The 11527-nt window shown below is 42.8% G+C and overlaps 1 pseudogene; it reads left to right on the top strand.

Annotated features, from left to right (window-relative positions):
• Nucleotides 1-554: 554 nt before the first annotated feature.
• Nucleotides 555-1587, top strand: LOC138473402 (26S proteasome regulatory subunit 7-like; annotated as a pseudogene).
• The last annotated feature ends 9940 nt before the right edge of the window (nucleotides 1588-11527 follow it).

The raw sequence follows: 11527 nt of genomic DNA on the forward strand, positions 1-11527 counted from the left end.
CAATCTGAACATCCTTGTAATCATCAATAATTGTGATCAACCGATGTATACACTCCAATAGGCCATGCAACCACGACCCCCAGTAGTGACCATTCAAGACGTATTGTGCCACAACAAGTAATTTAAAAGTATAATCTCCGAAAACAAATTCACAACATAGCCATAGCTTTGATTACCTCTTAATGAATTGTATCTATAGCACGATACAACGAGCTATGTAGCAAAAGTCAACCAAATATAAGATTCAAATCTATTGGGGCACATGAACATCAAGCCTATTTCAATAGCACATATATACGCATACGCAGATTTCTCCTGCCCACCGAACCTGCACGGCCATAACATACTCACATCAGCGAGATGTAATAATCGAATATCCCACCACAGTCCCCCATTACCATCCCATATCCATTTTTGCATAACTATTTTGCCTACATTTTTGACTCTGCAAGTTTCAATTGATATGGCCCACATCAGCCAGAGAACTATTTCTACTTCTACAGTAGCAGTTCTGCACAAGACAACATCAATTCAACACAGCCAACTCCTCAAAAATGAAAGAGCTCACAGGAGTTAAGGAGTCCGACACCGGGTTGAATGAGCTCACAAGAGTTAAGGAGTCCGACACCAGGTTGGCGGCACCGGCTCTCTGGGATTTGGCTGCAGACAAGCAGACACTTCAAAGTGAGCAGCCACTGCAAGTTGTAAGATGTACAAAGATAATCAATGCGGATTCTGAGGATCTCAAATATATCATCAATGCCAAACAGCTTGCCAAGTTTGTGGTGGGACTCTGTGATTAGGTGGCGCCCACTGACATTGAAGAGGGAATGCAAGTTGGTGTGGATAAAAATAAGTATCAGATCCATATTTCCCAGCTTCCAAGATTTACCAAGCCTCTACCATGATGCAGGTGGAGGAGAAACCTGATGCCACTTCCAGCGATGTAGGAGGATGCAAAGAACAGATCGAGAAGCCCTATGTGCTCGAGCAGTAGTCAATAGGACAGATACCTGCTTCATCAAAGTGATTGGCTCAGAGATGATGCAAAAGTATGTCAGAGAGGGAGCAAGAATGGTGGTGAACTTTATTTGGAATGGCTCGAACCAAGAAAGCTTGCCTGATACTCATTGATGCCATCAAAGGGCCACGTTTTAATGATGGCGCTGGTGTACTATGCTGGAGTTGGCAATACCAAAGTGCTTACGGCAACCAACAGACTAGCCACATTAGACCCTGCGTTGATGAGGCCTGGACGCCTAGTCCATAAAATCGAATTCAGCGTGCCTGATCTTGAAGGTCGTACTCAATTTTCAAGATTCATGCACACTCCATGAGTGTTGTACAAGACATTCGGTTCGAGCTGCTAGCGAGACTGTGCCCCAACAGCACTGGTGCTGAGATCCAAAGCGTCTACACAGAGGCCGGTATGTTTGCTATTCGGGCACGTTGAAAAGTGGCAACAGAGAAGAACAAAGTCATCAAGTCCTAAGTCAAATTCAGTGCAACCTTAGATATATGACATGTAACCAAATGCTGCTGCTGAATATAACCAAGGTAACATGTGTTAGAGCCACTGGTGTGTAATTAAATAAAAAATGATTCTTTCCATGTTTATTCCAGTAATTGTGTACTGACCATATGAGGCGGGGGCACCACCATCAGACATCCCTAATCAGCAGGATACGATACGCAGGAAGAACTTCCGCATCTGCAATGCCTATTACGCGATGTAAAATATGCGCTCCCTTGACTTTTTTTTTTTTGGGACACGTTAATTTGTATTGAGTGCCTTCCATCATCATCAAGTCCGTGTATCTCAACTGTGACTTTTTCCAGCCACTGGTTTGAGGATGTTAGTAGGAGAGCGTTCTGCATCGCTATCTACTGAAGGCTGGTGAACGTGTTGATGCACCATAGGCCAAAATATGAATTTGTGGCAATGTGAGCCCTTGTTCACGTGATTCCCGGTCCCTGGTGCTAGATTGTGGTTATTACGTGTTGCACACGAATGCTTTAGCGTCATTGGAGTCAGATCATTCAATACACTAACATATGGAGCCCCATGCCCCTAAAGCTCCAACATGCCCAGTCCTTCCTCACCTCCAGTCCAGCGCTAGTTCAAGTTGATTGAGCAGGAACAATGTCATGTGCACCGCTCACGGCCCCTGCCACTCGGTCCTCCGAGAGCCTCCATATCTCTGTACCGACCATCTTGACCGTCAGAATTCACTTCCTGTAAGCGTGATGCAGGGCGCCTTCCTCTAATGGTCCGAGTTTTGTTCTGTTTTGAAGTCGGGGTGTCTCCAGACTTGTCGCAGCCAGCTCCTCTTTTATTTTGGATGAATTAATAAGTATATTCAACCTTTGATGAAACATTTCACCCTATAAAGTGGTGCCCACTTACTTCCCTGTTTGCCTTTTCTCCTCCCGTTGCGAGACACTACAGTGGAGGCACACTATTTTTGAACCTGATCTTTTACTTCGTTTTGAAGATTTGATTGATTAACATGTCGTTTGAAGACATCGAAGGACTGTCATCAAAATGCGCTGAAACCCTAGGGTTCTCCACAGAGGAAGCGACCGCAATCCTAGAACTTATCAGTGAAACATCAGTAGGCACACATGGAACTACACCTAAGGATCCAGCAAAACGTATCAAACAGCTTGAATACTTGGTACGGAAGGAGATCAATAGGAAACTTCACGCAATCACCTTAGGCCGATACTTTAAAAACCAACGCATTCCAAGAGGACTTAGAATACAACTACGTCCCACTCTTTGTAAAGAGAGTAAAGAATTCGTCCGAAAATGGGAAGCCATTTTGAATAAATGCTCCCTTGACCTGATCCTACTTACCATCCAGGAATTTGCTAAAAATGTAACTGCTCTTAGCACAGAAATTGAGGAAATCGAAAAAGAACTTGTGGAATCCCTGGGTAAAGAAGAATTTGATACGATTCTCACTGATATTAACACTAAACTCGAAGGGTACAAAACCGAACTTGAACAAAAGAAAGTTAAAAAATTCAAACGAGACACATATGATTACATCAATGACGAAGTATATATGTGGATGGAAAAATATGGCCCGATAGCCCCCAAGAAATTCTATAAACATCCATCTGAAAACACTTCCACCTCTGATTCAGAAGCACCAAGGGAATCAGATACCGCTGCAGAACAAATAACCAGCCATCCTGAACAAACAACTAGCCCTGGAGCTCAAGCACCCTCAGCCTCTTCTTCTTTTTTAGGCGCACGCCCAAGAGAACCCGCAGGGGGAGGAGGAAACCCCAGACCAAGACCGCAGACGCGGCAGCAACTAAAGAGAATTTAGTCATTAACATCTCGGGTAGAATTCTCAACAAAATGGAAGAGAACACATTACAAAAAGGCCTTAGTTTCGTTCCAACCTACAGTACCACCCTATTTAACAGCAAGATCGAACTGTACAAATTCGTTAGGAAGCTGAAACTCAAAGTGTTCTTTGAAGAACTTGAAGTTACTGATATACCTAGACAAATGCCGGAGTTCCAAGAATTCAGGGTAAAGAGCGGATTTGTTCCACCGATCAACGTCCCCTCCATAGAGATTTTCCAGAGATTGGTCACTAGAGATCTTGAAAGGATCAATTATAGAACTCCACCACACAAGACCTTCAAACCACATGAGATAAGACTGATCAAAGACCTGTACAGTGACACGAAAATAACCATTCGACCTGCAGACAAAGGTGGTGCCCTTGTTATTCTCAACACCGTGGACTATGACACAGAATGTCTCAGACAATTACAAAATGATACCACATATGCCAGATTAGATAAAGATCCTACAATCTCCATCAAAAACAACCTGGCTATTCTACTTGATAAAGCATTAGAACTTGAATCGATCAATGAGCACACTCGCAAATTTCTTCTTAACAACTACCCAAGGATCCCCAATTTCTATACACTCCCGAAGATCCACAAAGACCTCAACAAACCCCCTGGCCGGCCCATAGTCGCAGGGATGGATAGTCTGAATCAACCTCGGGGTGTTTACATCATTTTTTTCCTTCAACCACTCATACAACAAACTATGGCCTACACCAGAGACACTACTCACTTCCTGCAGAAACTCAAATCCACCAGTCTACAGCCAAATCAATTGATGTTTACTATAGACGTCAGAAGTCTGTATACTTCCATACCACATGATCTCGGTATTGAAGCTGTTGAATGGTTGCTACTGCAAGCACCTGAGGTGCGCACACAAAAGGAATTCATCTTGACCCTGTTACAATTCATCTCTGAGAACTCCTATTTCCAGTATTGCAATCAATTCTACCTACAAACTTCTAGGACCCTGTATGGGTGCCACCATGGCACCCTCATATGCCAATTGTTTTATGTTTAAATTTGAGATGGACCATATACTGACCAAGAACGAATGGAAAAGGGACATCCACATGTGGACTAGATATATTGATGATATTTTTGGTGTGTGGATAGGTACTGAACAACGTTTTGAGGACTTCTTCGGATACATCAACAGTATTGACCCCAGAGTACAATTTACCAGAGAATTCTCAAAGGATGAGATCACTTTCCTTGATGTACAGATAACAATGAAAGACACAGGCTATAAAACAACCTTATTTCGAAAACCTACAGATCGCAACAATCTGCTTCACCGCTTGAGCTTCCACCAGCCTAGCTTACTCAGGAACTTGCCATATAGTCAACTCTTACGGGTTAAGAGAATCGTCAGCGATCCGGAAGATTGCATGGCACAACAACTTTTGATGAAAGAAAAATTCCTACAACGAGGTTACCACCAAGAAGAGTTGGACCTTTCTGCCAGCAGAATTAATATCCTCGATCGTGATACTCTACTCTCTGCACCAAAGAAACCAGCTAGAGAATTGAAATCACCTGTTTATGTGTCTAAAGTTTCCACACAAAGCAATAAAATCATGAAGACTATTAAAAAACATTGGAATATTTCCAAAAGACTTATTCAAAGAACCACCTGTGTTCGCCTTCCAAAGAAGTAGGAATCTAAGGGACGAACTTGTACAAACTAGAGTACCTAACACAAAATTGTCCACACAACGTACTGGGACATTCCCATGTTTGCATTGTGTGAATTGTAATTCTGTAATCAAAGGCAACATTGTTTTTCACCCACGGACAGGTCAAAAGATTACTCTGAAAACATATGGTACCTGCGATAGTATCAACATCATATACGGCATTAAATGCCCCTGTGGAAAATACTACGTGGGCCAGTCCACAAGAGCGGCAAAGATCAGGTGGAATGAACACCGCTCCGGTATCCGGAATTCCAATCCAAATTCAGACGTGGCCCGCCATTGGGCCACGAACAATCACAATTTGTCACAGATTAAGTTTCTGGTGTTGGAAGTGCTAACGAGTAACAATCCTCATGAAGATCTCAGTTTATGATTAAACCGTAGAGAAACATTCTGGATCGACAAACTGTGCAGTCTAGTCCCTAATGGATTAAATGAGGAAATTAATTACCACTGCTATGTCTAAAAAATATGTTCTGTGAAATTTACGTCTATTGTATTGTTTGGTTTCCACGTGGTTCTCTGACCACTAATGTACGGATTGCATCCTTCCTGACTGTGATCCTGTCTGACCATGTGACTTGTATACTTGCCTCGCTGAACATCCCGGACCCTGTCTGGGACCCAAGGTGTCGTTCTTTTGGGCGACACCCACTACAATGAGGTCATTTAATATGAATTGCCCTTCACACTATTGTTCCTCATTCACTAATGTACTGACTCCTTCCTTGACTCTTTAGATCTAATTATAACCCCGCTGTGTATCCCGGACTTAGTCTGGGACCCAAGGTGCCGTCCTTCTGGGCAACACCTACCACAACGAGGTTAGCTGAATTATGGTCTCATTTGTATGTTATGTAGCCCTATGTAATTTATATCCCATAGATTACAGCATTTATATATGTTTATTATGAACCTCCTATTATCATTTGATGGTTCAACACAGTCATACCACTTTGTTGCTATCTCTTACCTCCTGCTGTCTGGTTTACATTTTACTTACTCTCCATTTTGGTCACGAGTATTTCTTCCTTTTCCTGATTTTCTCTGATTTTCTCTTATTTTTTCTTTTTTACCTAATTTTTATTTTTAGGTTCCATTTTATGCTGTATATTCATGTATTTGTTCATATTGCGAATTAGTGCAGCCTTGCCCCCGGTTTGCACCTTGGATCGGTATCTGTTTTACATTTCATTTTGAACTCTAGTATTTCTTCTATTTTCATGATTTCTTTCGTTTTTATTTTTTACCTAAATTGCATTTTTATGCTCTATTGTATGCTGTATATTCCAGTAATTGTTCATTTTGTTAATCAGTGCAGCCTCCCCCGGTTTGCACCTCAGATAGGTGCCCTTCGTTTTTCAGTAAGAGCCGCGTTGCCCACGTGTCCATTTAAATAATGGTTGCCTAGGCGACCGCCCTAACACGCCGTTCTGCTTCTTCAAACCGGCACCCACACGCTGCAAGACTCCCTCACTCCGTGTTCACAGAGTTAAGCCACACTATTATGACCGGCCATTGACTGGGTACACCGCAGTCCTGTTACTTTACTTACCTTGATCTCTCTTTTCATTTAGATCACGCGATCTATGCGACTTCTAGGCGGCTATATCTACGCTGCCTTTTCACGCGCCACTACTACAGTGCTTGTTCCCCCTTTGCAACACTTTCAAGGTAACATTGCTACATTTCATCCGTATTTTTTCGGTACACTCTTCTCTTCATTTTACTGATTTCTGTTTATTTTTTCCTTTTTTTCTACATTGTGCTTGCACCATGGAACTTTCCCCTGATTGGTATGTGTTTAACATTTGATATTTTCTTGTAACAATGTTAATATCTTTTGATAATATTTTTGCTGTACTCTGTGTGGAAATGTAATAGACTGGCCCTGAAGAAGGAAATTCCGAAATGCATTGGCCCTAGTCTATTGTACACATCTATTGTACATATGTGTTGTCGTTCACTCCCCTCTCACTAAGAAAATATTAGTGACAGCTATATTTATCTTCTGGATAAACCAAAAACTCTTGAAAAACCAACGGATGACTCATTGCATTTATTCTATTGAGAACCTTAATTACTATGGATATAACTAAACATTTTGAACTACATAACTTTACGCCCTCCTCTGGGCATTTTTTGAGAGTGGCTGCGTGACCTAGTATTTTTACTCGGTCTCCTGCTTCTTGTTCTGTTTTGAAGTCGGGGTGTCTCCAGACTTGTCGCAGCCAGCTCCTCTTTTATTTTGGATGAATTAATAAGTATATTCAACCTTTGATGAAACATTTCACCCTATAAAGTGGTGCCCACTTACTTCCCTCTTTGCATATCCAGTGGTAACACATTTTTATCTTTTCTTCTTAATTGGTAATGATCTCTGTGAGACAGAGGCAGCTTCCATGGGTTCCAAATCATCCTGATTTTCCAAATCACTTAAAAAAGCCTCAGCTCCTTTTTTATCACTGAAAGAAAACAGCCTGCCATCCTTAATTACACGGAATATTGCCGGATAGACCATGGAATATTTGAGGTTATTTGCCTTTTGCTTTGCCTTTTTCAGCATTAAACTCTCTTCTCTTGTCTAAGACATCTCGGCTGAGATCCCCAAAAATCATCACTTTGTGACCACTCCAAGTTAGATCACGTAACTCACAAGCCTTCTTAAGCACCATTTCTTTCACTGGAAACCTGAGGAACTTTACTACAAAGTGGCTGGCCCAAGGCTGGTCTAAGTCCCAGACTTCTATGCGCTCTTTCCAAATCCAAATTTACCTTAGGGTCCAGTTTGAGCATAGAAATCAGCATTTTCTCTATGAACCGCATGGGCTTTCCTTTCTCTAAGTCCTCAGGAAGGCCAGCCACTCTCACATTGTTTCTCCTTGAGACATTTTATTACTCGGAGAGCTTGGAGGACAACTTCTCATTTCTCAATTGTAAGTCTTTAATTTGGCTTTTCATCCTTTCCACTGTGCCATCCATTTCATTTAAGTGAATCTCCACTAAGTTAATGTTGGAAGTTAGTTCAACATATCTTTCCTCTGCTCTTGACATCTTCTCTTTAATCTTATTGACATCCAGAGTCAATTTGGTAAGCATATCTAGTATTTTATCTTCTCTTTCCTTTCTTGGTCATCCCTCCATCCCCTTTCTGTCTTTTTGCGGGTTGTTTTGAATCAGTTATTTCTGAATCAGCCGTAATAGAGTAGGGATTTAGTTCAGATGCAGGAGCTCAGCCTTCAGGCAGCCATCCCTGGAGCTGACAGTTCTAGAATCCATCCACCTCACATTTCTGACCCTTGACAAATGCTAACCATTACTGCAGCGGATGCATACCAAGCATGCCCAATAGTTGCAATTCATTTCTGACTTATCTGATGGCCAACAATGTCATCTGGGGATTTGAACCTAAGATGAGTTAGGCTTTGTCACATTTGTGTTTAGGGTACCCCCCAGAAATTTCTTCTTTTGAATTACCTTGATTTTTTTCTCATTGACTGAGAAGGCCAATGTGTGCGGAAGGGTTAGTCTCCTACATGTTTGACTGACCCTGCTGTGCATTTTCCTTGGTTATTAGCCAGTTGTCTAGATAAGGGTAGACTGGAGTTGGCAGCTACCACAGCGAGCACTTTTCTGAACACATGAACAAGGGAGAACCTTGTACTGGAAATATTTTTGTTTTATTTTTAACTGTAGACCTGAGAACATTGAAATATGAAAGTATGCATCTTTCATATCCAATGTTGTCATGCAGTCTCCTTCGAGGAGAGGAATAACGTCTTGCAGCATTGCCATTCTGAATTTATGAAGCTTGACATATTAGGACTGGTCTCATGGTTTTGTCTTTCTTTAGTACTAGAAAGTAAAGACAGTATGCTTTTGTTTACCTGGTGTTGTGGTACCACCTCAATTGCTTATTTTGTGGGGAAGGTGCACACTTCCTTTTCAAGTAACAGGAGGTTTTCTGGAGGGATTGCACAGTTTCTATAGAAACTGTATACAGTAACCGTCCTCCACCATTGCAAACACCCACTTATCTGAAGTTATCCCCTCCTATACACGGGTGTATGATCTGCACCCCCTACTGGGGACACATGGGTCGGGACCTGAAACTGAGAGTCAGTGTCTTGCAGTTCAAAACTGTTCCGCTAGGAGTTTGTCCTCATCCCCTTTCAAAATTGCAATGATCTCTGGATGTGGCTGTACATTGACAGCTTGCGCCACTATTGCACGTGCTAGCGGTGGGCACGTATGTGTTTTGTGCTGACCCATGTATAGGCTGTACTGAGTGAAATGACTTGCATCCTGTTAAAAAGCCTCTTCGTTCAAAGGGTTTGCCTATTAGTTGCCCAAGACGTAATTGTCTCATGCTGCTCCTTTGCTTTTTCAAGGGCATGGTCTATAGGTTTCCCGAAAAGCTGGTTTTCCTCTATGGCCATATTTAAAAGAGTAGCTTGTGTTTCAGGCCTGAACCCTCATCCATGTAGCCACGCATGTCTTAATAACTGTAGCTTGTGCTATTAGTCTGGTGGCTGTGTCTGCTGAGCGCAATGAGTTTAATTACCGCAAGTGCAGATTGTTTGCCCTCATAAATAATTTTCGTAGCCTCAAGGACATCCTCAGGGACTTACTTTAGAAAATCTTCCACTTCGTCCCACTGTGCCCAATTTTACCTGGCCATACGAGCCGTGTCGTTAGCAAGTGTCTAGTTCGGTAAGCAGAGAAGGTAGCCACTTTTCTACCTAAACCAAATAACTAGTTGCTTTCCTTGTCTGGCGCCTATTCTTGCATTGATGGTGCCCCCCACCCTCCTTTTCAAGTAGTTTTAACTACCAAGGAATCGGGTGGTCGGTGCCCTCTAATATACAAGGGATCTGAAGGTGCTGGTGCATATATATTTTCACTCTGAGGGCTGATTGGTTTTGTAAATAAAGGTTTGAAAAAGGGAGTAATCCTCTTTTTTAATTGATACAAATTAAAGAAATGTATTATGTGCGGTGAGTCAGAAAAGGTAAGCGCACCCTCGAAGGACATGTTTCACAATCTGTTATTAAAGTAAAATGATAAAACCTAACTTTCCCTATCCCTATGGGTGGTCCCTGTCTACGTTATCAACTAAGGTGCTTGTCAGTCATTTGTGAATGTCCAATGGAATATGTCCGCTGTCCAAAACTAACCTAACTGACCCTACCACTATGAAAACCAACTTGGGTCTGGAGAATTACTCCCTTCTCTTGAGGGTACGGTGAAAAACCTGAAAGTGTCCTCTGGATCCTCTTCTCAGCTGGCCAGGGAAAGGCCATCACTTTTGGATCTCAACCCTGGGGTGGAGAAGTGAGGGAGGATCACCTGGTTGGAGGGTGCTTGGGGATTGGGAGTGGGGTGCCCACAGGCGAGACATGGTATCCCCCTTTCCCTATTGAAGACCAATCTAACCCTCCCCAGCCTTTAAAGGCTATTGTAAAACCTCTCCCCTCATTTTCCCCACATTTGACCTCCGACAGTACTGGTATGAGGAAGAGGCGACAGAGTAATGAGCACTTGTTAGGAAAGATTTCATTTATGTGTAATTTTCCCTCCATTTATGGACCCCTGCAAACCTTTTGCTTTTGTTGCTATCCTATCCTGAACCTTTACCAGTGGAGCCCAGCCTTCAGCTGTACTCCCCTGGGCGTTTGCTCACTTGTTATGGGGAAACTGACACATCCTTTTGACTGTCGGTACTGGGAAACTATGTTTCCCTTAGTCTTTGACCAGGTTTCCAGTTCTTGGTAACTTTTTATTAGTGCACAATGTACCTTCCAGTACTGTGTGTTGGGGTCCTTTTTGTTTTTTGGCCCTAGACACCCTCGAAGGATTTTTTGGCGATTGTACGAGTGTGCCTGGGACGAACTGGTGGCAGCAGTTAATTTTTTATTAATGTTTTACTTCTTTTTACTGAATCACATCGCGTTAACCGCATTTGGTTCAAGACTGTGGCCAGGTCCAAAAATGGGTGAGCCACAAAGTCTTTTGTTCTGTACCATGGCCATTTTGTCCGTGCCTTCACCCAGGTCGAGTAAACCGGGTTTTCCTTATTTGGGCATGAAGCCTCCACCAAAAATCCGATATCTTTCGCAGGCTTCTGCCCGTCATGTGTGTGTGGCCAGGACGCAGGTTGGTACTGTCTTGTCCCAATCCACAATACCGGTGCCAGGATGTCTGGAGTGCCTGAATGACAGAACACTGTGGACCATGATTGGACCACGACTGGAATGGCTGCATGAGAGCAGATCTTCGATTGGAAGTCCTTGATTTTGGTACACAGCTAATCTTGGATAAGAGAAGGAGCTAGGCATCCATTCCAGGTTGATCATCTGAGTTCAGAAGGCCTGCCAAGGCGCTTTGACCTTTTGTAGTAGTGGGGACTACTCTCAGCGCACCCCGCTTACCCACCGAATGAGCCC

The sequence above is a fragment of the Ambystoma mexicanum genome, chromosome 8, assembly GCF_040938575.1.
Source record: "Ambystoma mexicanum isolate Mex_15411 chromosome 8, UKY_AmexF1_1, whole genome shotgun sequence".
NCBI lineage: Eukaryota > Metazoa > Chordata > Amphibia > Caudata > Ambystomatidae > Ambystoma > Ambystoma mexicanum.